The 24,297-nt window shown below is 42.6% G+C and overlaps 23 non-coding genes across 23 annotated transcripts; all 23 read left to right on the top strand.

Moving 5' to 3' along the window:
- Nucleotides 1–736: 736 nt before the first annotated feature.
- Trnad-guc (transfer RNA aspartic acid (anticodon GUC)) lies at nt 737–808 on the top strand. Its single transcript has one exon. It is a non-coding gene; the product is annotated as a tRNA-Asp (tRNA).
- A 1,806-nt stretch (nt 809–2,614) lies between these two features.
- Trnad-guc (transfer RNA aspartic acid (anticodon GUC)) lies at nt 2,615–2,686 on the top strand. The gene has a single exon. It is a non-coding gene; the product is annotated as a tRNA-Asp (tRNA).
- Nucleotides 2,687–2,996: 310 nt separating this feature from the next.
- On the top strand, nt 2,997–3,068 carry Trnad-guc (transfer RNA aspartic acid (anticodon GUC)). Its single transcript has one exon. It is a non-coding gene; the product is annotated as a tRNA-Asp (tRNA).
- Nucleotides 3,069–3,746: 678 nt separating this feature from the next.
- Nucleotides 3,747–3,818, top strand: Trnad-guc (transfer RNA aspartic acid (anticodon GUC)). The gene has a single exon. It is a non-coding gene; the product is annotated as a tRNA-Asp (tRNA).
- A 310-nt stretch (nt 3,819–4,128) lies between these two features.
- On the top strand, nt 4,129–4,200 carry Trnad-guc (transfer RNA aspartic acid (anticodon GUC)). The gene has a single exon. It is a non-coding gene; the product is annotated as a tRNA-Asp (tRNA).
- A 967-nt stretch (nt 4,201–5,167) lies between these two features.
- Nucleotides 5,168–5,240, top strand: Trnaf-gaa (transfer RNA phenylalanine (anticodon GAA)). Its single transcript has one exon. It is a non-coding gene; the product is annotated as a tRNA-Phe (tRNA).
- Nucleotides 5,241–5,250: 10 nt separating this feature from the next.
- Nucleotides 5,251–5,322, top strand: Trnad-guc (transfer RNA aspartic acid (anticodon GUC)). Its single transcript has one exon. It is a non-coding gene; the product is annotated as a tRNA-Asp (tRNA).
- A 1,349-nt stretch (nt 5,323–6,671) lies between these two features.
- Trnay-gua (transfer RNA tyrosine (anticodon GUA)) lies at nt 6,672–6,744 on the top strand. Its single transcript has one exon. It is a non-coding gene; the product is annotated as a tRNA-Tyr (tRNA).
- Nucleotides 6,745–6,754: 10 nt separating this feature from the next.
- Nucleotides 6,755–6,826, top strand: Trnad-guc (transfer RNA aspartic acid (anticodon GUC)). Its single transcript has one exon. It is a non-coding gene; the product is annotated as a tRNA-Asp (tRNA).
- Nucleotides 6,827–12,323: 5,497 nt separating this feature from the next.
- On the top strand, nt 12,324–12,396 carry Trnaf-gaa (transfer RNA phenylalanine (anticodon GAA)). The gene has a single exon. It is a non-coding gene; the product is annotated as a tRNA-Phe (tRNA).
- Nucleotides 12,397–12,406: 10 nt separating this feature from the next.
- Nucleotides 12,407–12,478, top strand: Trnad-guc (transfer RNA aspartic acid (anticodon GUC)). Its single transcript has one exon. It is a non-coding gene; the product is annotated as a tRNA-Asp (tRNA).
- A 686-nt stretch (nt 12,479–13,164) lies between these two features.
- On the top strand, nt 13,165–13,236 carry Trnad-guc (transfer RNA aspartic acid (anticodon GUC)). The gene has a single exon. It is a non-coding gene; the product is annotated as a tRNA-Asp (tRNA).
- Nucleotides 13,237–15,802: 2,566 nt separating this feature from the next.
- Trnad-guc (transfer RNA aspartic acid (anticodon GUC)) lies at nt 15,803–15,874 on the top strand. Its single transcript has one exon. It is a non-coding gene; the product is annotated as a tRNA-Asp (tRNA).
- A 686-nt stretch (nt 15,875–16,560) lies between these two features.
- On the top strand, nt 16,561–16,632 carry Trnad-guc (transfer RNA aspartic acid (anticodon GUC)). Its single transcript has one exon. It is a non-coding gene; the product is annotated as a tRNA-Asp (tRNA).
- A 322-nt stretch (nt 16,633–16,954) lies between these two features.
- Nucleotides 16,955–17,026, top strand: Trnad-guc (transfer RNA aspartic acid (anticodon GUC)). The gene has a single exon. It is a non-coding gene; the product is annotated as a tRNA-Asp (tRNA).
- Nucleotides 17,027–18,470: 1,444 nt separating this feature from the next.
- Trnad-guc (transfer RNA aspartic acid (anticodon GUC)) lies at nt 18,471–18,542 on the top strand. Its single transcript has one exon. It is a non-coding gene; the product is annotated as a tRNA-Asp (tRNA).
- A 674-nt stretch (nt 18,543–19,216) lies between these two features.
- Trnad-guc (transfer RNA aspartic acid (anticodon GUC)) lies at nt 19,217–19,288 on the top strand. Its single transcript has one exon. It is a non-coding gene; the product is annotated as a tRNA-Asp (tRNA).
- Nucleotides 19,289–21,484: 2,196 nt separating this feature from the next.
- Nucleotides 21,485–21,556, top strand: Trnad-guc (transfer RNA aspartic acid (anticodon GUC)). Its single transcript has one exon. It is a non-coding gene; the product is annotated as a tRNA-Asp (tRNA).
- Nucleotides 21,557–21,860: 304 nt separating this feature from the next.
- On the top strand, nt 21,861–21,932 carry Trnad-guc (transfer RNA aspartic acid (anticodon GUC)). Its single transcript has one exon. It is a non-coding gene; the product is annotated as a tRNA-Asp (tRNA).
- A 310-nt stretch (nt 21,933–22,242) lies between these two features.
- On the top strand, nt 22,243–22,314 carry Trnad-guc (transfer RNA aspartic acid (anticodon GUC)). Its single transcript has one exon. It is a non-coding gene; the product is annotated as a tRNA-Asp (tRNA).
- Nucleotides 22,315–22,618: 304 nt separating this feature from the next.
- Nucleotides 22,619–22,690, top strand: Trnad-guc (transfer RNA aspartic acid (anticodon GUC)). The gene has a single exon. It is a non-coding gene; the product is annotated as a tRNA-Asp (tRNA).
- A 310-nt stretch (nt 22,691–23,000) lies between these two features.
- On the top strand, nt 23,001–23,072 carry Trnad-guc (transfer RNA aspartic acid (anticodon GUC)). Its single transcript has one exon. It is a non-coding gene; the product is annotated as a tRNA-Asp (tRNA).
- A 316-nt stretch (nt 23,073–23,388) lies between these two features.
- Trnad-guc (transfer RNA aspartic acid (anticodon GUC)) lies at nt 23,389–23,460 on the top strand. Its single transcript has one exon. It is a non-coding gene; the product is annotated as a tRNA-Asp (tRNA).
- Nucleotides 23,461–24,297: the final 837 nt, after the last annotated feature.

The raw sequence follows: 24,297 nt of genomic DNA, 5'->3' as shown, positions 1-24,297 counted from the left end.
GGTCAGTATCCCCGCCTGTCACGCGGGAGACCGGGGTTCGATTCCCCGCCGGGAAGTTTAAGATATAACATTAATATTTTTATTGGATAACACTAATAATTTTACATGTGCGCTTTCGATTGACTTTATAAATCTCGACAAACCACATTCGCTGAGTAACACAATTCTTCCTTAGATGTATCTTCTCTCGTCCTTTTATGAACAAATAACATCTTGCTGATTCTTTCCAATTTCATTCTGGTAAAGCTGCTTTCCGATTTCTCGTAGGCGTGCCGAAATAGCTCAGTTGGGAGAGCGTTAGACTGAAGATCTAAAAGTCCCTGGTTCGATCCCGGGTTTCGGCAACCGTAACTGTCCTCGGTAGTATAGTGGTCAGTATCCCCACCTGTCACGCGGGAGACCGGGGTTCGATTCCCCGCCGGGAATTTTGCGATATAACATTAATATTTTTATTGGATAACACTAATAATTCTACATGTGCGCTTTCGATTGACTTTAGAAATCTCGACAAACCACATTCGCTGAGTAACACAATTCTTCCTTAGATGTATCTTCTCTCGTCCTTTTTTGAACAAATAACATCTTGCTGATTCTTTCCAATTTCATTCTGGTAAAGCTGCTTTCCGATTTCTCCTAGGCGTGCCGAAATAGCTAAGTTGGGAGAGCGTTAGACTGAAGATCTAAAGGTCCCTGGTTCGATCCCTGGTTCGATCTCGGGTTTCGGCAAGCGTAACTGTCCTCGGTAGTATAGTGGTCAGTATCCCCGCCTGTCACGCGGGAGACCGGGGTTCGATTCCCCGCCGGGGAGTTTGCTATATTTCTTTAATCTTTTTATTTTTATTGGATAACACTAATAATTCTACATGTGCGCTTTCGATTGACTTTAGAAATCTTGACAAACCACATTCGCTGAGTAACACAATTCTTTATTAAATGTATCTTCTCTCGTCCTTTTATGAACAAATAACATCTTGCTGATTCTTTCCAATTTCATTCTGGTAAAGCTGCTTTCCGATTTCTCCTAGGCGTGCCGAAATAGCTCAGTTGGGAGAGCGTTAGACTGAAGATGTAAAGGTCCCTGGTTCGAACCCGGGTTTCGGCAAGCGTAACTGTTCTTGGTAGTATTGTGGTCAAAATCCCCGCCTGTCACGCGGGAGACCGGGGTTCGATTCCCCGCCGGGAAGTTTAAGATATAACATTAATATTTTTATTGGATAACACTAATAATTCTACATGTGCGCTTTCGATTGACTTTATAAATCTCGACAAACCACATTCGCTGAGTAACACAATTCTTCCTTAGATGTATCTTCTCTCGTCCTTTTATGAACAAATAACATCTTGCTGATTCTTTCCAATTTCATTCTGGTAAAGCTGCTTTCCGATTTCTCCTAGGCGTGCCGAAATAGCTCAGTTGGGAGAGCGTTAGACTGAAGATATAAAGGTCCCTGGTTCGATCCCGGGTTTCGGCAAGCTTAACTGTCCTCGGTAGTATAGTGGTCAGTATCCCCGCCTGTCACGCGGGAGACCGGGGTTCGATTCCCCGCTGGGGAGTTTGCTATATTTCTTTAATCTTTTTATTTTTATTGGATAACACTAATAATTCTACATGTGCGCTTTCGATTGACTTTAGAAATCTTGACAAACCACATTCGCTGAGTAACACAATTCTTTATTAGATGTATCTTCTCTCGTCCTTTTATGAACAAATAACATCTTGCTGATTCTTTCCAATTTCATTCTGGTAAAGCTGCTTTCCGATTTCGCCTAGGCGTGCCAAAATAGCTCAGTTGGGAGAGCGTTAGACTGAAGATCTAAAGTTCCCTGGTTCGATCCCGGGTTTCTTCAAGCGTAACTGTCCTCGGTAGTATAGTGGTCAGTATCCCCGCCTGTCACGCGGGAGACCGGGGTTCGATTCCTAGCCGGGGAGTTTGCAATATAACATTAATCTTTTTATTTTTATTTTTATTGGATAACACTAATAATTCTACATGTGCTCTTTCGATTTACTTTAGAAATCTTGACAAATCACATTCGTTGAGTAACACAATTCTTCCTTAGATGTATCTTCTCTCGTCCTTTTATGAACAAATAACATCTTGCTGATTCTTTCCAGTTTCATTCTCATAAAGCTGCTTTCCGATTTCTCCTAGGCGTGCCGAAATAGCTTAGTTGGGAGAGCGTTAGACTGAAGATCTAACGGTCCCTATTTCGATCCCGGGTTTCGGCACGCGTAACTGTCCTCGGTAGTATAGTGGTCAGTATCCCCGCATGTCACGCGGGAGACCGGGGTTCGATTCCCCGCCGGGGAGTTTGCGATATAACATTTCTTTTTATTTTTATTAGATAACACTAATAATTCTACATGTGCGCTTTCGATTGACTTTAGAAATCTCGACAAACCACATTCGCTGAGTAACACAATTCTTCCTTAGATGTATCTTCTCTCGTCCTTTTATGAACAAATAACATCTTGCTGATTCTTTCCAATTTCATTCTGGTAAAGCTGCTTTCCGATTTCTCCTAGTCGTGCCGAAATAGCTGAGTTGGGAGAGCGTTAGACTGAAGATTTAACGGTGCCTATTTCGATCCCGGGTTTCGGTAAGCGTAACTGTCCTCGGTAGTATAGTGGTCAGTATCCCCGCCTGTCACGCGGGAGACCGGGGTTCGATTCCCCGCCGGGGAGTTAGCTATATTTCTTTAATATTTTTATTGGATAACACTAATAATTCTACATGTGCGCTTTCGATTGACTTTAGAAATCTTGACAAACCACATTCGCTGAGTAACACAATTCTTTATTAGATGTATCTTCTCTCGTCCTTTTATGAACAAATAACATCTTCCTGATTCTTTCCAATTTCATTCTGGTAAAGCTGCTTTCCGATTTCTCCTAGGCGTGCCGAAATAGCTAAGTTGGGAGAGCGTTAGACTGAAGATCTAAAGGTCCCTGGTTAGATCCCTGGTTCGATCCCGGGTTTCGGCAAGCGTAACTGTCCTCGGTAGTATAGTGGTCAGTATCCCCGCCTGTCACGCGGGAGACCGGGGTTCGATTCCCCGCCGGGGAGTTTGCTATATTTCTTTAATCTTTTTATTTTTATTGGATAACACTAATAATTCTACATGTGCGCTTTCGATTGACTTTAGAAATCTTGACAAACCACATTCGCTGAGTAACACAATTCTTCCTTAGATGTATCTTCTCTCGTCCTTTTATGAACAAATAACATCTTGCTGATTCTTTCCAGTTTCATTCTCATAAAGCTGCTTTCCGATTTCTCCTAGGCGTGCCGAAATAGCTTAGTTGGGAGAGCGTTAGACTGAAGATCTAACGGTCCCTATTTCGATCCCGGGTTTCGGCACGCGTAACTGTCCTCGGTAGTATAGTGGTCAGTATCCCCGCATGTCACGCGGGAGACCGGGGTTCGATTCCCCGCCGGGGAGTTTGCGATATAACATTTCTTTTTATTTTTATTAGATAACACTAATAATTCTACATGTGCGCTTTCGATTGACTTTAGAAATCTCGACAAACCACATTCGCTGAGTCACACAATTCTTCCTTAGATGTATCTTCTCTCGTCCTTTTATGAACAAATAACATCTTGCTGATTCTTTCCAATTTCATTCTGGTAAAGCTGCTTTCCGATTTCTCCTAGTCGTGCCGAAATAGCTGAGTTGGGAGAGCGTTAGACTGAAGATTTAACGGTGCCTATTTCGATCCCGGGTTTCGGTAAGCGTAACTGTCCTCGGTAGTATAGTGGTCAGTATCCCCGCCTGTCACGCGGGAGACCGGGGTTCGATTCCCCGCCGGGGAGTTAGCTATATTTCTTTAATATTTTTATTGGATAACACTAATAATTCTACATGTGCGCTTTCGATTGACTTTAGAAATCTTGACAAACCACATTCGCTGAGTAACACAATTCTTTATTAGATGTATCTTCTCTCGTCCTTTTATGAACAAATAACATCTTCCTGATTCTTTCCAATTTCATTCTGGTAAAGCTGCTTTCCGATTTCTCCTAGGCGTACCGAAATAGCTAAGTTGGGAGAGCGTTAGACTGAAGATCTAAAGGTCCCTGGTTAGATCCCTGGTTCGATCCCGGGTTTCGGCAAGCGTAACTGTCCTCGGTAGTATAGTGGTCAGTATCCCCGCCTGTCACGCGGGAGACCGGGGTTCGATTCCCCGCCGGGGAGTTTGCTATATTTCTTTAATCTTTTTATTTTTATTGGATAACACTAATAATTCTACATGTGCGCTTTCGATTGACTTTAGAAATCTTGACAAACCACATTCGCTGAGTAACACAATTCTTTATTAGATGTATCTTCTCTCGTCCTTTTATGAACAAATAACATCTTGCTGATTCTTTCCAATTTCATTCTGGTAAAGCTGCTTTCCGATTTCTCCTAGGAGTGCCGAAATAGCTCAGTTGGGAGAGAGTTAGACTGAAGATGTAAAGGTCCCTGGTTCGAACCCGGGTTTCGGCAAGCGTAACTGTCCTTGGTAGTATTGTGGTCAGTATCCCCGCCTGTCACGCGGGAGACCGGGGTTCGATTCCCCGCCGGGAAGTTTAAGATATAACATTAATATTTTTATTGGATAACACTAATAATTCTACATGTGCGCTTTCGATTGACTCTAGAAATCTCGACAAACCACATTCGCTGAGTAACACAATTCTTCCTTAGATGTATCTTCTCTCGTCCTTTTATGAACAAATAACATCTTGCTGATTCTTTCCAATTTCATTCTGGTAAAGCTGCTTTCCGATTTCTCCTAGGCGTGCCGAAATAGCTCAGTTGGGAGAGCGTTAGACTGAAGATATAAAGGTCCCTGGTTCGATCCCGGGTTTCGGCAAGCGTAACTGTCCTCGGTAGTATAGTGGTCAGTATCCCCGCCTGTCACGCGGGAGACCGGGGTTCGATTCCCCGCCGATGAGTTTGCTATATTTCTTTAATCTTTTTATTTTTATTGGATAACACTAATAATTCTACATGTGCGCTTTCGATTGACTTTAGAAATCTTGACAAACCACATTCGCTGAGTAACACAATTCTTTATTAGATGTATCTTCTCTCGTCCTTTTATGAACAAATAACATCTTGCTGATTCTTTCCAATTTCATTCTGGTAAAGCTGCTTTCCGATTTCGCCTAGGCGTGCCAAAATAGCTCAGTTGGGAGAGCGTTAGACTGAAGATCTAAAGGTCCCTGGTTCGATCCCGGGTTTCGGCAAGCGTAACTGTCCTCGGTAGTATAGTGGTCAGTATCCCCGCCTGTCACGCGGGAGACCGGGGTTCGATTCCCCGCCGGGGAGTTTGCGATATAACATTAATCTTTTTATTTTTATTTTTATTGGATAAAACTAATAATTCTACATGTGCTCTTTCGATTTACTTTAGAAATCTTGACAAATCACATTCGCTGAGTAACACAATTCTTCCTTAGATGTATCTTCTCTCGTCCTTTTATGAACAAATAACATCTTGCTGATTCTTTCCAATTTCATTCTGGTAAAGCTGCTTTCCGATTTCTCCTTGGCGTGCCGAAATAAATCAGTTGGGAGAGCGTTAGACTGAATATCTAAAGGTCCCTGGTTCGATCCCGGGTTTCGGCAAGCGTAACTGTCCTCGGTAGTATAGTGGTCAGTATCCTCGACTGTCACGCGGGAGACCGGGGTTCGATTCCCCGCCGGGGAGTTTGCTATATTTCTTTAATCTTTTTATTTTTATTGGATAACACTAATAATTCTACATGTGCGCTTTCGATTGACTTTAGAAATCTCGACAAACCACATTCGCTGAGTAACACAATTCTTCCTTAGATGTATCTTCTCTCGTCCTTTTATGAACAAATAACATCTTGCTGATTCTTTACAATTTCATTCTCATAAAGCTGCTTTCCGATTTCTCCTAGGCGTGCCGAAATAGCTCAGTTGGGAGAGCGTTAGACTGAAGATCTAACGGTCCCTATTTCGATCCCGGGTTTCGGCAAGCGTAACTGTCTTTGGTAGTATTGTGGTCAGTATCCCCGCCTGTCACGCGGGAGACCGGGGTTCGATTCCCTGCCGGGGAGTATGCGATATAACATTAATCTTTTTATTTTTATTAGATAACACTGATAATTCTACATGTGCGCTTTCGATTGACTTTAGAAATCTCGACAAACCACATTCGCTGAGTAACACAATTCTTCCTTAGATGTATCTTCTCTCGTCCTTTTATGAACAAATAACATCTTGCTGATTCTTTCCAATTTCATTCTGGTAAAGCTGCTTTCCGATTTCTCCTAAGCGTGCCGAAATAGCTGAGTTGGGAGAGCGTTAGACTGAAGATTTAACGGTGCCTATTTCGATCCCGGGTTTCGGTAAGCGTAACTGTACTCGGTAGTATAGTGGTCAGTATCCCCGCCTGTCACGCGGGAGACCGGGGTTCGATTCCCCGCCGGGGAGTTTGCTATATTTCTTTAATATTTTTATTGGATAACACTAATAATTCTACATGTGCGCTTTCGATTGACTTTAGAAATCTTGACAAACCACATTCGCTGAGTAACACAATTCTTTATTAGATGTATCTTCTCTCGTCCTTTTATGAACAAATAACATCTTGCTGATTCTTTCCAATTTCATTCTGGTAAAGCTGCTTTCCGATTTCTCCTAGGCGTGCCGAAATAGCTAAGTTGGGAGAGCGTTAGACTGTAGATCTAAAGGTCCCTGGTTCGATCCCGGATTTCGGCAAGCGTAACTGTCCTCGGTAGTATAGTGGTCAGTATCCCCGCCTGTCACGCGGGAGACCGGGGTTCGATTCCCCGCCGGGGAGTTTGCTATATTTCTTTAATCTTTTTATTTTTATTGGATAACACTAATAATTCTACATGTGCGCTTTCGATTGACTTTAGAAATCTTGACAAACCACATTCGCTAAGTAACACAATTCTTTATTAGATGTATCTTCTCTCGTCCTTTTATGAACAAATAACATCTTGCTGATTCTTTCCAATTTCATTCTGGTAAAGCTGCTTTCCGATTTCTCCTAGGCGTGCCGAAATAGCTCAGTTGGGAGAGCGTTAGACTGAAGATGTAAAGGTCCCTGGTTCGAACCCGGGTTTCGGCAAGCGTAACTGTCCTTGGTAGTATTGTGGTCAGTATCCCCGCCTGTCACGCGGGAGACCGGGGTTCGATTAACCGCCGGGGAGTTTGCGATATAACATTAATCTTTTTATTTTTATTTTTATTGGATAACACTAATAATTCTACATGTGCTCTTTCGATTTACTTTAGAAATCTTGACAAATCACATTCGCTGAGTAACACAATTCTTCCTTAGATGTATCTTCTCTCGTCCTTTTATGAACAAATAACATCTTGCTGATTCTTTCCAATTTCATTCTGGTAAAACTGCTTTCCGATTTCTCCTAGGCGTGCCGAAATAGCTCAGTTGGGAGAGCGTTAGACTGAAGATGTAAAGGTCCCTGGTTCGAACCCGGGTTTCGGCAAGCGTAACTGTCCTTGGTAGTATTGTGGTCAGTATCCCCGCCTGTCACGCGGGAGACCGGGGTTCGATTCCCCGCCGGGAAGTTTAAGATATAACATTAATATTTTTATTGGATAACACTAATAATTTTACATGTGCGCTTTCGATTGACTTTATAAATCTCGACAAACCACATTCGCTGAGTAACACAATTCTTCCTTAGATGTATCTTCTCTCGTCCTTTTATGAACAAATAACATCTTGCTGATTCTTTCCAATTTCATTCTGGTAAAGCTGCTTTCCGATTTCTCGTAGGCGTGCCGAAATAGCTCAGTTGGGAGAGCGTTAGACTGAAGATCTAAAAGTCCCTGGTTCGATCCCGGGTTTCGGCAACCGTAACTGTCCTCGGTAGTATAGTGGTCAGTATCCCCACCTGTCACGCGGGAGACCGGGGTTCGATTCCCCGCCGGGAATTTTGCGATATAACATTAATATTTTTATTGGATAACACTAATAATTCTACATGTGCGCTTTCGATTGACTTTAGAAATCTCGACAAACCACATTCGCTGAGTAACACAATTCTTCCTTAGATGTATCTTCTCTCGTCCTTTTATGAACAAATAACATCTTGCTGATTCTTTCCAATTTCATTCTGGTAAAGCTGCTTTCCGATTTCTCCTAGGCGTGCCGAAATAGCTAAGTTGGGAGAGCGTTAGACTGAAGATCTAAAGGTCCCTGGTTCGATCCCTGGTTCGATCTCGGGTTTCGGCAAGCGTAACTGTCCTCGGTAGTATAGTGGTCAGTATCCCCGCCTGTCACGCGGGAGACCGGGGTTCGATTCCCCGCCGGGGATTTTGCTATATTTCTTTAATCTTTTTATTTTTATTGGATAACACTAATAATTCTACATGTGCGCTTTCGATTGACTTTAGAAATCTTGACAAACCACATTCGCTGAGTAACACAATTCTTTATTAAATGTATCTTCTCTCGTCCTTTTATGAACAAATAACATCTTGCTGATTCTTTCCAATTTCATTCTGGTAAAGCTGCTTTCCGATTTCTCCTAGGCGTGCCGAAATAGCTCAGTTGGGAGAGCGTTAGACTGAAGATGTAAAGGTCCCTGGTTCGAACCCGGGTTTCGGCAAGCGTAACTGTTCTTGGTAGTATTGTGGTCAAAATCCCCGCCTGTCACGCGGGAGACCGGGGTTCGATTCCCCGCCGGGAAGTTTAAGATATAACATTAATATTTTTATTGGATAACACTAATAATTCTACATGTGCGCTTTCGATTGACTTTATAAATCTCGACAAACCACATTCGCTGAGTAACACAATTCTTCCTTAGATGTATCTTCTCTCGTCCTTTTATGAACAAATAACATCTTGCTGATTCTTTCCAATTTCATTCTGGTAAAGCTGCTTTCCGATTTCTCCTAGGCGTGCCGAAATAGCTCAGTTGGGAGAGCGTTAGACTGAAGATATAAAGGTCCCTGGTTCGATCCCGGGTTTCGGCAAGCTTAACTGTCCTCGGTAGTATAGTGGTCAGTATCCCCGCCTGTCACGCGGGAGACCGGGGTTCGATTCCCCGCTGGGGAGTTTGCTATATTTCTTTAATCTTTTTATTTTTATTGGATAACACTAATAATTCTACATGTGCGCTTTCGATTGACTTTAGAAATCTTGACAAACCACATTCGCTGAGTAACACAATTCTTTATTAGATGTATCTTCTCTCGTCCTTTTATGAACAAATAACATCTTGCTGATTCTTTCCAATTTCATTCTGGTAAAGCTGCTTTCCGATTTCGCCTAGGCGTGCCAAAATAGCTCAGTTGGGAGAGCGTTAGACTGAAGATCTAAAGTTCCCTGGTTCGATCCCGGGTTTCTTCAAGCGTAACTGTCCTCGGTAGTATAGTGGTCAGTATCCCCGCCTGTCACGCGGTAGACCGGGGTTCGATTCCCCGCCGGGGAGTTTGCGATATAACATTAATCTTTTTATTTTTATTAGATAACACTAATAATTCTACATGTGCTCTTTCGATTTACTTTAGAAATCTGGACAAATCACATTCGCTGAGTAACACAATTCTTCCTTAGATGTATCTTCTCTCGTACTTTTATGAACAAATAACATCTCGCTGATTCTTTCCAGTTTCATTCTCATAAAGCTGCTTTCCGATTTCTCCCAGGCGTGCCGAAATAGCTCAGTTGGGAGGGCGTTAGACTGAAGATCTAAAGGTCCCTGGTTCGATCCCGGGTTTCGCCAAGCGTAGCTGTCCTCGGTAGTATAGTGGTCAGTATCCCCGCCTGTCACGCGGGAGACCGGGGTTCGATTCCCCGCCGGCGAGTTTGCTATATTTCTTTAATCTTTTTATTTTTATTGGATAACACTAATAATTCTACATGTGCGCTTTCGATTGACTTTAGAAATCTTGACAAACCACATTCGCTGAGTAACACAATTCTTTATTAGATGTATCTTCTCTCGTCCTTTTATGAACAAATAACATCTTGCTGATTCTTTCCAATTTCATTCTGGTAAAGCTGCTTTCCGATTTCTCCTTGGCGTGCCGAAATAAATCAGTTGGGAGAGCGTTAGACTGAATATCTAAAGGTCCCTGGTTCGATCCCGGGTTTCGGCAAGCGTAACTGTCCTCGGTAGTATAGTGGTCAGTATCCTCGACTGTCACGCGGGAGACCGGGGTTCGATTCCCCGCCGGGGAGTTTGCTATATTTCTTTAATCTTTTTATTTTTATTTTTATTGGATAACACTAATAATTCTACATGTGCGCTTTCGATTGACTTTAGAAATCTTGACAAACCACATTCGCTGAGAAAGACAATTCTTTATTACATGTATCTTCTTTCGTCCTTTTATGAACAAATAACATCTTGCTGATTCTTTCCAGTTTCATTCTCATAGAGCTGCTTTCCGATTTCTCCTAGGCGTGCCGAAATAGCTCGGTTGGGAGAGCGTTAGACTGAAGATCTAAAGGTCCCTGGTTCGATCCCGGGTTTCGGCACGCGTAACTGTCCTCGGTAGTATAGTGGTCAGTATCCCCGCCTGTCACGCGGGAGACCGGGGTTCGATTCCCCGACGGGGAGTTTGCGATATAACATAAATCTTTTTATTTTTATTTTTATTGGATAACACTAATAATTCTACATGTGCTCTTTCGATTTACTTTAGAAATCTTGACAAATCACATTCGCTGAGTAACACAATTCTTCCTTAGATGTATCTTCTCTCGTCCTTTTATGAACAAATAACATCTTGCTGATTCTTTCCAGTTTCATTCTCATAAAGCTGCTTTCCGATTTCTCCTAGGCGTGCCGAAATAGCTCAGTTGGGAGAGCGTTAGACTGAAGATCTAACTGTCCCTATTTCGCTCCCGGGTTTCGGCAAGCGTAACTGTCCTCGGTAGTATAGTGGTCAGTATCCCCGCCTGTCACGCGGGAGACCGGGGTTCGATTCCTAGCCGGGGAGTTTGCGATATAACATTAATCTTTTTATTTTTATTAGATAACACTAATAATTCTACATGTGCTCTTTCGATTTACTTTAGAAATCTGGACAAATCACATTCGCTGAGTAACACAATTCTTACTTAGATGTATCTTCTCTCGTCCTTTTATGAACAAATAACATCTTGCTGATTCTTTCCAGTTTCATTCTCATAGAGCTGCTTTCCGATTTCTCCTAGGCGTGCCGAAATAGCTCAGTTGGGAGAGCGTTAGACTGAAGATCTAACGGTCCCTATTTCGATCCCGGGTTTCGGCAAGCTTAACTGTCCTCGGTAGTATAGTGGTCAGTATCCCCGCCTGTCACGCGGGAGACCGGGGTTCGATTCCTAGCCGGGGAGTTTGCGATATAACATTAATCTTTTTATTTTTATTTTTATTGGATAACACTAATAATTCTACATGTGCTCTTTCGATTTACTTTAGAAATCTTGACAAACCACATTCGCTGAGTAACACAATTCTTTATTAGATGTATCTTCTCTCGTCCTTTTATGAACAAATAACATCTTGCTGATTCTTTCCAATTTCATTCTGGTAAAGCTGCTTTCCGATTTCTCCTAGGCGTGCCGAAATAGCTCAGTTGGGAGAGAGTTAGACTGAAGATGTAAAGGTCCCTGGTTCGAACCCGGGTTTCGGCAAGCGTAACTGTCCTTGGTAGTATTGTGGTCAGTATCCCCGCCTGTCACGCGGGAGACCGGGGTTCGATTCCCCGCCGGGAAGTTTAAGATATAACATTAATATTTTCATTGGATAACACTAATAATTCTACATGTGCGCTTTCGATTGACTTTAGAAATCTCGACAAACCACATTCGCTGAGTAACACAATTCTTCCTTAGATGTATCTTCTCTCGTCCTTTTATGAACAAATAACATCTTGCTGATTCTTTCCAATTTCATTCTGGTAATGCTGCTTTCCGATTTCTCCTAGGCGTGCCGAAATAGCTCAGTTGGGAGAGCGTTAGACTGAAGATATAAAGGTCCCTGGTTCGATCCCGGGTTTCGGCAAGCGTAACTGTCCTCGGTAGTATAGTGGTCAGTATCCCCGCCTGTCACGCGGGAGACCGGGGTTCGATTCCCCGCCGATGAGTTTGCTATATTTCTTTAATCTTTTTATTTTTATTGGATAACACTAATAATTCTACATGTGCGCTTTCGATTGACTTTAGAAATCTTGACAAACCACATTCGCTGAGTAACACAATTCTTTATTAGATGTATCTTCTCTCGTCCTTTTATGAACAAATAACATCTTGCTGATTCTTTCCAATTTCATTCTGGTAAAGCTGCTTTCCGATTTCGCCTAGGCGTGCCAAAATAGCTCAGTTGGGAGAGCGTTAGACTGAAGATCTAAAGGTCCCTGGTTCGATCCCGGGTTTCGGCAAGCGTAACTGTCCTCGGTAGTATAGTGGTCAGTATCCCCGCCTGTCACGCGGGAGACCGGGGTTCGATTCCCCGCCGGGGAGTTTGCGATATAACATTAATCTTTTTATTTTTATTTTTATTGGATAAAACTAATAATTCTACATGTGCTCTTTCGATTTACTTTAGAAATCTTGACAAATCACATTCGCTGAGTAACACAATTCTTCCTTAGATGTATCTTCTCTCGTCCTTTTATGAACAAATAACATCTTGCTGATTCTTTCCAATTTCATTCTGGTAAAGCTGCTTTCCGATTTCTCCTTGGCGTGCCGAAATAAATCAGTTGGGAGAGCGTTAGACTGAATATCTAAAGGTCCCTGGATCCATCCCGGGTTTCGGCAAGCGTAACTGTCCTCGGTAGTATAGTGGTCAGTATCCTCGACTGTCACGCGGGAGACCGGGGTTCGATTCCCCGGCGGGGAGTTTGCGATATAACATTAATCTTTTTATTTTTATTAGATAACACTAATAATTCTACATGTGCTCTTTCGATTTACTTTAGAAATCTGGACAAATCACATTCGCTGAGTAACACAATTCTTACTTAGATGTATCTTCTCTCGTCCTTTTATGAACAAATAACATCTTGCTGATTCTTTCCAGTTTCATTCTCATAGAGCTGCTTTCCGATTTCTCCTAGGCGTGCCGAAATAGCTCAGTTGGGAGAGCGTTAGACTGAAGATGTAACGGTCCCTATTTCGATCCCGGGTTTCGGCAAGCGTAACTGTCCTCGGTAGTATAGTGGTCAGTATCCCCGCCTGTCACGCGGGAGACCGGGGTTCGATTCCCCGCCGGGGAGTTTGCGATATAACATTAATCTATTTATTTTTATTTTTATTGGATAACACTAATAATTCTACATGTGCTCTTTCGATTTACTTTAGAAATCTTGACAAATCACATTCGTTGAGTAACACAATTCTTCCTTAGATGTATCTTCTCTCGTCCTTTTATGAACAAATAACATCTTGCTGATTCTTTCCAGTTTCATTCTCATAAAGCTGCTTTCCGATTTCTCCTAGGCGTGCCGAAATAGCTTAGTTGGGAGAGCGTTAGACTGAAGATCTAACGGTCCCTATTTCGATCCCGGGTTTCGGCAAGCGTAACTGTCCTCGGTAGTATAGTGGTCAGTATCCCCGCCTGTCACGCGGGAGACCGGGGTTCGATTCCCTGCCGGGGAGTATGCGATATAACATTAATCTTTTTATTTTTATTAGATAACACTGATAATTCTACATGTGCGCTTTCGATTGACTTTAGAAATCTCGACAAACCACATTCGCTGAGTAACACAATTCTTCCTTAGATGTATCTTCTCTCGTCCTTTTATGAACAAATAACATCTTGCTGATTCTTTCCAATTTCATTCTGGTAAAGCTGCTTTCCGATTTCTCCTAAGCGTGCCGAAATAGCTGAGTTGGGAGAGCGTTAGACTGAAGATTTAACGGTGCCTATTTCGATCCCGGGTTTCGGTAAGCGTAACTGTACTCGGTAGTATAGTGGTCAGTATTCCCGCCTGTCACGCGGGAGACCGGGGTTCGATTCCCCGCCGGGGAGTTTGCTATATTTCTTTAATATTTTTATTGGATAACACTAATAATTCTACATGTGCGCTTTCGATTGACTTTAGAAATCTTGACAAACCACATTCGCTGAGTAACACAATTCTTTATTAGATGTATCTTCTCTCGTCCTTTTATGAACAAATAACATCTTGCTGATTCTTTCCAATTTCATTCTGGTAAAGCTGCTTTCCGATTTCTCCTAGGCGTGCCGAAATAGCTAAGTTGGGAGAGCGTTAGACTGAAGATCTAAAGGTCCCTGGTTCGATCCCGGGTTTCGGCAAGCGTAAATGTCCTCGGTAGTATAGTGGTCAGTATCCCCGCCTGTCACGCGGGTGACCGGGGTTCGATTCCCCGCCGGGGAGTTTGCTATATTTCTTTAATCTTTTTATTTTTATTGGATAACACTAATAATTCTACATGTGCGCTTTCGATTGACTTTAGAAATCTTGACAAACCACATTCGCTGAGTAACACAATTCTTTATTAGATGTATCTTCTCTCGTCCTTTTATGAACAAATAACATCTTGCTGATTCTTTCCAATTTCATTCTGGTAAAGCTGCTTTCCGATTTCTCCTAGGCGTGCCGAAATAGCTTAGTTGGGAGAGCGTTAGACTGAAGATGTAAAGGTCCCTGGTTCGAACCCGGGTTTCGGCAAGCGTAACTGTCCTTTGTAGTATTGTGGTCAGTATCCCCGCCTGTCACGCGGGAGACCGGGGTTCGATTAACCGCCGGGGAGTTTGCGATATAACATTAATCTTTTTATTTTTATTTTTATTGGATAACACTAATAATTCTACATGTGCTCTTTCGATTTACTTTAGAAATCTTGACAAATCACATTCGCTGAGTAACACAATTCTTCCTTAGATGTATCTTCTCTCGTCCTTTTATGATCAAATAACATCTTGCTCATTCTTTCCAGTTTCATTCTCATAAAGCTGCTTTCCGATTTCTCCTAGGCGTGCCGAAATAGCTCAGTTGGGAGAGCGTTAGACTGAAGATCTAACGGTCCGTATTTCGATCCCGGGTTTCGGCAAGCGTAACTGTCCTCGGTAGTATAGTGGTCAGTATCCCAGCCTGTCACGCGGGAGACCGGGGTTCGATTCCCCGCCGGGGAGTTTGCGATATAACATTAATCTTTTTATTTTTATTAGATAACACTAATAATTCTACATGTGCGCTTTCGATTGACTTTAGAAATCTCGACAAACCACATTCGCTGAGTAACACAATTCTTCCTTAGATGTATCTTCTCTCGTCCTTTTATGAACAAATAACATCTTGCTGATTCTTTCCAGTTTCATTCTCATAAAGCTGCTTTCCGATTTCTCCTACGCGTGCCGAAATAGCTCAGTTGGGAGAGCGTTAGACTGAAGATCTAACGGTCCCTATTTCGATCCCGGGTTTCGGCAAGCGTAACTGTCCTCGGTAGTATAGTGGTCAGTATCCCCGCCTGTCACGCGGGAGACCGGGGTTCGATTCCCCGGTGGGGAGTTTGCGATATAACATTAATCTTTTTATTTTTATTAGATAACACTAATAATTCTACATGTGCTCTTTCGATTTACTTTAGAAATCTGAACAAATCACATTCGCTGAGTAACACAATTCTTACTTAGATGTATCTTCTCTCGTCCTTTTATGAACAAATAACATCTTGCTGATTCTTTCCAGTTTCATTCTCATAGAGCTGCTTTCCGATTTCTCCTAGGCGTGCCGAAATAGCTCAGTTGGGAGAGCGTTAGACTGAATATCTAACGGTCCCTATTTCGATCCCGGGTTTCGGCAAGCGTAACTGTCCTCGGTAGTATAGTGGTCAGTATCCCCGCCTGTCACGCGGGAGACCGGGGTTCGATTCCCCGCCGGGGAGTTTGCGATATAACATTAATCTTTTTATTTTTATTAGATAACACTAATAATTCTACATGTGCGCTTTCGATTGACTTTAGAAATCTTGACAAATCACATTCGCTGAGTAAAACAATTCTTCCTTAGATGTATCTTCTCTCGTCCTTTTATGAACAAATAACATCTTGCTGATTCTTTCCAGTTTCATTCTCATAGAGCTACTTTCCGATTTCTCCTAGGCGTGCCGAAATAGCTCAGTTGGGAGAGCGTTAGACTGAAGATGTAACGGTCCCTATTTCGATCCCGGGTTTCGGCAAGCGTAACTGTCCTCGGTAGTATAGTGGTCAGTATCCCCGCCTGTCACGCGGGAGACCGGGGTTGGATTCCCCGCCGGGGAGTTTGCGATATAACATTAATCTATTTATTTTTATTTTTATTGGATAACACTAATAATTCTACATGTGCTCTTCCGATTTACTTTAGAAATCTTGACAAATCACATTCGTTGAGTAACACAATTCTTCCTTAGATGTATCTTCTCTCGTCCTTTTATGAACAAATAACATCTTGCTGATTCTTTCCAGTTTCATTCTCATAAAGCTGCTTTCCGATTTCTCCTAGGCGTGCCGAAATAGCTTAGTTGGGAGAGCGTTAGACTGAAGATCTAACGGTCCCTATTTCGATCCCGGGTTTCGGCAAGCGTAACTGTCCTCGGTAGTATAGTGGTCAGTATCCCCGCCTGTCACGCGGGAGACCGGGGTTCGATTCCCCGCCGGGGAGTTTGCTATATTTCTTTAATATTTTTATTGGATAACACTAATAATTCTACATGTGCGCTTTCGATTGACTTTAGAAATCTTGACAAACCACATTCGCTGAGTAACACAATTCTTTATTAGATGTATCTTCTCTCGTCCTTTTATGAACAAATAACATCTTGCTGATTCTTTCCAATTTCATTCTGGTAAAGCTGCTTTCCGATTTCTCCTAGGCGTGCCGAAATAGCTAAGTTGGGAGAGCGTTAGACTGAAGATCTAAAGGTCCCTGGTTCGATCCCTGGTTCGATCCCTGGTTCGATCCCGGGTTTCGGCAAGCGTAACTGTCCTCGGTAGTATAGTGGTCAGTATCCCCGCCTGTCACGCGGGAGACCGGGGTTCGATTCCCCGCCGGGGAGTTTGCTATATTTCTTTAATCTTTTTATTTTTATTGGATAACACTAATAATTCTACATGTGCGCTTTCGATTGACTTTAGAAATCTTGACAAACCACATTCGCTGAGTAACACAATTCTTTATTAGATGTATCTTCTCTCGTCCTTTTATGAACAAATAACATCTTGCTGATTCTTTCCAATTTCATTCTGGTAAAGCTGCTTTCCGATTTCTCCTAGGCGTGCCGAAATAGCTCAGTTGGGAGAGCGTTAGACTGAAGATGTAAAGGTCCCTGGTTCGAACCCGGGTTTCGGCAAGCGTAACTGTCCTTGGTAGTATTGTGGTCAGTATCCCCGCCTGTCACGCGGGAGACCGGGGTTCGATTCCCCGCCGGGGAGTTTGCGATATAACAATAATCTTTTTATTTTTATTTTTATTGGATAACACTAATAATTCTACATGTGCTCTTTCGATTTACTTTAGAAATCTTGACAAATCACATTCGCTGAGTAACACAATTCTTCCTTAGATGTATCTTCTCTCGTCCTTTTATGATCAAATAACATCTTGCTCATTCTTTCCAGTTTCATTCTCATAAAGCTGCTTTCCGATTTCTCCTAGGCGTGCCGAAATAGCTCAGTTGGGAGAGCGTTAGACTGAAGATCTAACGGTCCCTATTTCGATCCCGGGTTTCGGCAAGCGTAACTGTCCTCGGTAGTATAGTGGTCAGTATCACAGCCTGTCACGCGGGAGACCGGGGTTCGATTCCCCGCCGGGGAGTTTGCGATATAACATTAATCTTTTTATTTTTATTAGATAACACTAATAATTCTACATGTGCGCTTTCGATTGACTTTAGAAATCTCGACAAACCACATTCGCTGAGTAACACAATTCTTCCTTAGATGTATCTTCTCTCGTCCTTTTATGAACAAATAACATCTTGCTGATTCTTTCCAATTTCATTCTGGTAAAACTGCTTTCCGATTTCTCCTAGGCGTGCCGAAATAGCTCAGTTGGGAGAGCGGTAGACTGAAGATCTAACGGTCCCAATTTCGATCCCGGGTTTCGGCAAGCGTAACTGTCCTAGGTAGTATAGTGGTCAGTATCCCCGCCTGTCACGCGGGAGACCGGGGTTCGATTCCCCGCCGGGGAGTTTGCGATATAACATTAATCTTTTTATTTTTATTTTTATTGGATGACACTAATAATTCTACATGTGCGCTTTCGATTGACTTTAAAAATCTTGACAAACCACATTCGCTGAGTAACACAATTCTTTATTAGATGTATCTTCTCTCGTCCTTTTATGAACAAATAACATCTTGCTGATTCTTTCCAATTTCATTCTGGTAAAGCTGCTTTCCGATTTCTCCTTGGCGTGCCGAAATAAATCAGTTGGGAGAGCGTTAGACTGAAGATCTAAAGGTCCCTGGTTCGATCCCGGGTTTCGGCAAGCGTAACTGTCCTCGGTAGTATAGTGGTCAGTATCCCCGCCTGTCACGCGGGAGACCGGGGTTCGATTCCCCGCCGGGGAGTTTGCTATATTTCTTTAATCTTTTTATTTTTATTGGATAACACTAATAATTCTACATGTGCGCTTTCGATTGACTTTAGAAATCTTGACAAACCACATTCGCTGAGTAACACAATTCTTTATTAGATGTATCTTCTCTCGTCCTTTTATGAACAAATAACATCTTGCTGATTCTTTCCAATTTCATTCTGGTAAAGCTGCTTTCCGATTTCTCCTAGGCGTGCCGAAATAGCTCAGTTGGGAGAGCGTTAGACTGAAGATGTAAAGGTCCTTGGTTCGAACCCGGGTTTCGGCAAGCGTAACTGTCCTTGGTAGTATTGTGGTCTGTATCCCCGCCTGTCACGCGGGAGACCGGGGTTCGATTCCCCGCCGGGAAGTTTAAGATATAACATTAATATTTTTATTGGATAACACTAATAATTCTACATGTGCGCTTTCGATTGACTTTAGAAATCTCGACAAACCACATTCGCTGAGTAACACAATTCTTCCTTAGATGTATCTTCTCTCGTCCTTTTATGAACAAATAACATTTTGCTGATTCTTTCCAATTTCATTCTGGTAAAACTGCTTTCCGATTTCTCCTAGGCGTGCCGAAATAGCTCAGTTGGGAGAGCGTTAGACTGAAGATCTAACGGTCCCTATTTCGATCCCGGGTTTCGGCAAGCGTAACTGTCCTCGGTAGTATAGTGGTCAGTATCCCCGCCTGTCACGCGGGAGACCGGGGTTCGATTCCCCGCCGGGGAGTTTGCGATATAACATTAATCTTTTTATTTTTATTTTTATTGGATAACACTAATAATTCTACATGTGCTCTTTCGATTTACTTTAGAAATCTTGACAAATCACATTCGTTGAGTAACACAATTCTTCCTTAGATGTATCTTCTCTCGTCCTTTTATGAACAAATAACATCTTGCTGATTCTTTCCAGTTTCATTCTCATAAAGCTGCTTTCCGATTTCTCCTAGGTGTGCCGAAATAGCTTAGTTGGGAGAGCGTTAGACTGAAGATCTAACGGTCCCTATTTCGATCCCGGGTTTCGGCAAGCGTAACTATCCTCGGTAGTATAGTGGTCAGTATCCCCGCCTGTCACGCGGGAGACCGGGGTTCGATTCCCTGCCGGGGAGTATGCGATATAACATTAATCTTTTTATTTTTATTAGATAACACTGATAATTCTACATGTGCGCTTTCGATTGACTTTAGAAATCTCGACAAACCACATTCGCTGAGTAACACAATTCTTCCTTAGATGTATCTTCTCTCGTCCTTTTATGAACAAATAACATCTTGCTGATTCTTTCCAATTTCATTCTGGTAAAGCTGCTTTCCGATTTCTCCTAAGCGTGCCGAAATAGCTGAGTTGGGAGAGCGTTAGACTGAAGATTTAACGGTGCCTATTTCGATCCCGGGTTTCGGTAAGCGTAACTGTACTCGGTAGTATAGTGGTCAGTATCCCCGCCTGTCACGCGGGAGACCGGGGTTCGATTCCCCGCCGGGGAGTTTGCTATATTTCTTTAATATTTTTATTGGATAACACTAATAATTCTACATGTGCGCTTTCGATTGACTTTAGAAATCTTGACAAACCACATTCGCTGAGTAACACAATTCTTTATTAGATGTATCTTCTCTCGTCCTTTTATGAACAAATAACATCTTGCTGATTCTTTCCAATTTCATTCTGGTAAAGCTGCTTTCCGATTTCTCCTAGGCGTGCCGAAATAGCTAAGTTGGGAGAGCGTTAGACTGAAGATCTAAAGGTCCCTGGTTCGATCCCTGGTTCGATCCCGGGTTTCGGCAAGCGTAACTGTCCTCGGTAGTATAGTGGTCAGTATCCCCGCCTGTCACGCGGGTGACCGGGGTTCGATTCCCCGCCGGGGAGTTTGCTATATTTCTTTAATCTTTTTATTTTTATTGGATAACACTAATAATTCTACATGTGCGCTTTCGATTGACTTTAGAAATCTTGACAAACCACATTCGCTGAGTAACACAATTCTTTATTAGATGTATCTTCTCTCGTCCTTTTATGAACAAATAACATCTTGCTGATTCTTTCCAATTTCATTCTGGTAAAGCTGCTTTCCGATTTCTCCTAGGCGTGCCGAAATAGCTCAGTTGGGAGAGCGTTAGACTGAAGATGTAAAGGTCCCTGGTTCGAACCCGGGTTTCGGCAAGCGTAACTGTCCTCGGTAGTATAGTGGTCAGTATCCCAGCCTGTCACGCGGGAGACCGGGGTTCGATTCCCCGCCGGGGAGTTTGCGATATAACATTAATCTTTTTATTTTTATTAGATAACACTAATAATTCTACATGTGCGCTTTCGATTGACTTTAGAAATCTCGACAAACCACATTCGCTGAGTAACACAATTCTTCCTTAGATGTATCTTCTCTCGTCCTTTTATGAACAAATAACATCTTGCTCATTCTTTCCAGTTTCATTCTCATCAAGCTGCTTTCCGATTTCTCCTACGCGTGCCGAAATAGCTCAGTTGGGAGAGCGTTAGACTGAAGATCTAACGGTCCCTATTTCGATCCCGGGTTTCGGCAAGCGTAACTGTCCTCGGTAGTATAGTGGTCAGTATCCCCGCCTGTCACGCGGGAGACCGGGGTTCGATTCCCCGGTGGGGAGTTTGCGATATAACATTAATCTTTTTATTTTTATTAGATAACACTAATAATTCTACATGTGCTCTTTCGATTTACTTTAGAAATCTGAACAAATCACATTCGCTGAGTAACACAATTCTTACTTAGATGTATCTTCTCTCGTCCTTTTATGAACAAATAACATCTTGCTGATTCTTTCCAGTTTCATTCTCATAGAGCTGCTTTCCGATTTCTCCTAGGCGTGACGAAATAGCTCAGTTGGGAGAGCGTTAGACTGAAGATCTAACGGTCCCTATTTCGATCCCGGGTTTCGGCAAGCGTAACTGTCCTCGGTAGTATAGTGGTCAGTATCCCCGCCTGTCACGCGGGAGACCGGGGTTCGATTCCCCGCCGGGGAGTTTGCGATATAACATTAAACTTTTTATTTTTATTAGATAACACTAATAATTCTACATGTGCGCTTTCGATTGACTTTAGAAATCTTGACAAATCACATTCGCTGAGTAAAACAATTCTTCCTTAGATGTATCTTCTCTCGTCCTTTTATGAACAAATAACATCTTGCTGATTCTTTCCAGTTTCATTCTCATAGAGCTGCTTTCCGATTTCTCCTAGGCGTGCCGAAATAGCTCAGTTGGGAGAGCGTTAGACTGAAGATGTAACGGTCCCTATTTCGATCCCGGGTTTCGGCAAGCGTAACTGTCCTCGGTAGTATAGTGGTCAGTATCCCCGCCTGTCACGCGGGAGACCGGGGTTCGATTCCCCGCCGGGGAGTTTGCGATATAACATTAATCTATTTATTTTTATTTTTATTGGATAACACTAATAATTCTACATGTGCTCTTCCGATTTACTTCAGAAATCTTGACAAATCACATTCGTTGAGTAACACAATTCTTCCTTAGATGTATCTTCTCTCGTCCTTTTATGAACAAATAACATCTTGCTGATTCTTTCCAGTTTCATTCTCATAAAGCTGCTTTCCGATTTCTCCTAGGCGTGCCGAAATAGCTTAGTTGGGAGAGCGTTAGACTGAAGATCTAACGGTCCCTATTTCGATCCCGGGTTTCGGCAAGCGTAACTGTCCTCGGTAGTATAGTGGTCAGTATCCCCGCCTGTCACGCGGGAGACCGGGGTTCGATTCCCCGCCGGGGAGTTTGCGATATAACATTAAACTTTTTATTTTTATTAGATAACACTAATAATTCTACATGTGCGCTTTCGATTGACTTTAGAAATCTTGACAAATCACATTCGCTGAGTAAAACAATTCTTCCTTAGATGTATCTTCTCTCGTCCTTTTATGAACAAATAACATCTTGCTGATTCTTTCCAGTTTCATTCTCATAGAGCTGCTTTCCGATTTCTCCTAGGCGTGCCGAAATAGCTCAGTTGGGAGAGCGTTAGACTGAAGATGTAACGGTCCCTATTTCGATCCCGGGTTTCGGCAAGCGTAACTGTCCTCGGTAGTATAGTGGTCAGTATCCCCGCCTGTCACGCGGGAGACCGGGGTTCGATTCCCCGCCGGGGAGTTTGCGATATAACATTAATCTATTTATTTTTATTTTTATTGGATAACACTAATAATTCTACATGTGCTCTTCCGATTTACTTTAGAAATCTTGACAAATCACATTCGTTGAGTAACACAATTCTTCCTTAGATGTATCTTCTCTCGTCCTTTTATGAACAAATAACATCTTGCTGATTCTTTCCAGTTTCATTCTCATAAAGCTGCTTTCCGATTTCTCCTAGGCGTGCCGAAATAGCTTAGTTGGGAGAGCGTTAGACTGAAGATCTAACGGTCCCTATTTCGATCCCGGGTTTCGGCAAGCGTAACTGTCCTCGGTAGTATAGTGGTCAGTATCCCCGCCTGTCACGCGGGAGACCGGGGTTCGATTCCCCGCCGGGGAGTTTGCTATATTTCTTTAATCTTTTTATTTTTATTGGATAACACTAATAATTCTACATGTGCGCTTTCGATTGACTTTAGAAATCTTGACAAACCACATTCGCTGAGTAACACAATTCTTTATTAGATGTATCTTCTCTCGTCCTTTTATGAACAAATAACATCTTGCTGATTCTTTCCAATTTCATTCTGGTAAAGCTGCTTTCCGATTTCTCCTAGGCGTGCCGAAATAGCTAAGTTGGGAGAGCGTTAGACTGAAGATCTAAAGGTCCCTGGTTCGATCCCTGGTTCGATCCCGGGTTTCGGCAAGCGTAACTGTCCTCGGTAGTATAGTGGTCAGTATCCCCGCCTGTCACGCGGGAGACCGGGGTTCGATTCCCCGCCGGGGAGTTTGCTATATTTCTTTAATCTTTTTATTTTTATTGGATAACACTAATAATTCTACATGTGCGCTTTCGATTGACTTTAGAAATCTTGACAAACCACATTCGCTGAGTAACACAATTCTTTATTAGATGTATCTTCTCTCGTCCTTTTATGAACAAATAACATCTTGCTGATTCTTTCCAATTTCATTCTGGTAAATCTGCTTTCCGATTTCTCCTAGGCGTGCCGAAATAGCTCAGTTGGGAGAGCGTTAGACTGAAGATGTAAAGGTCCCTGGTTCGAACCCGGGTTTCGGCAAGCGTAACTGTCCTTGGTAGTATTGTGGTCAGTATCCCCGCCTGTCACGCGGGAGACCGGGGTTCGATTCCCCGCCGGGGAGTTTGCGATATAACAATAATCTTTTTATTTTTATTTTTATTGGATAACACTAATAATTCTACATGTGCTCTTTCGATTTACTTTAGAAATCTTGACAAATCACATTCGCTGAGTAACACAATTCTTCCTTAGATGTATCTTCTCTCGTCCTTTTATGATCAAATAACATCTTGCTCATTCTTTCCAGTTTCATTCTCATAAAGCTGCTTTCCGATTTCTCCTAGGCGTGCCGAAATAGCTCAGTTGGGAGAGCGTTAGACTGAAGATCTAACGGTCCCTATTTCGATCCCGGGTTTCGGCAAGCGTAACTGTCCTCGGTAGTATAGTGGTCAGTATCCCAGCCTGTCACGCGGGAGACCGGGGTTCGATTCCCCGCCGGGGAGTTTGCGATATAACATTAATCTTTTTATTTTTATTAGATAACACTAATAATTCTACATGTGCGCTTTCGATTGACTTTAG

This window comes from Argiope bruennichi, chromosome 7 (genome assembly GCF_947563725.1).
Source record: "Argiope bruennichi chromosome 7, qqArgBrue1.1, whole genome shotgun sequence".
Lineage (NCBI taxonomy): Eukaryota > Metazoa > Arthropoda > Arachnida > Araneae > Araneidae > Argiope > Argiope bruennichi.
The sequence above is the reverse complement of the archived record's forward strand: the minus strand, read 5'-3'. Positions and strand labels throughout refer to the sequence as shown.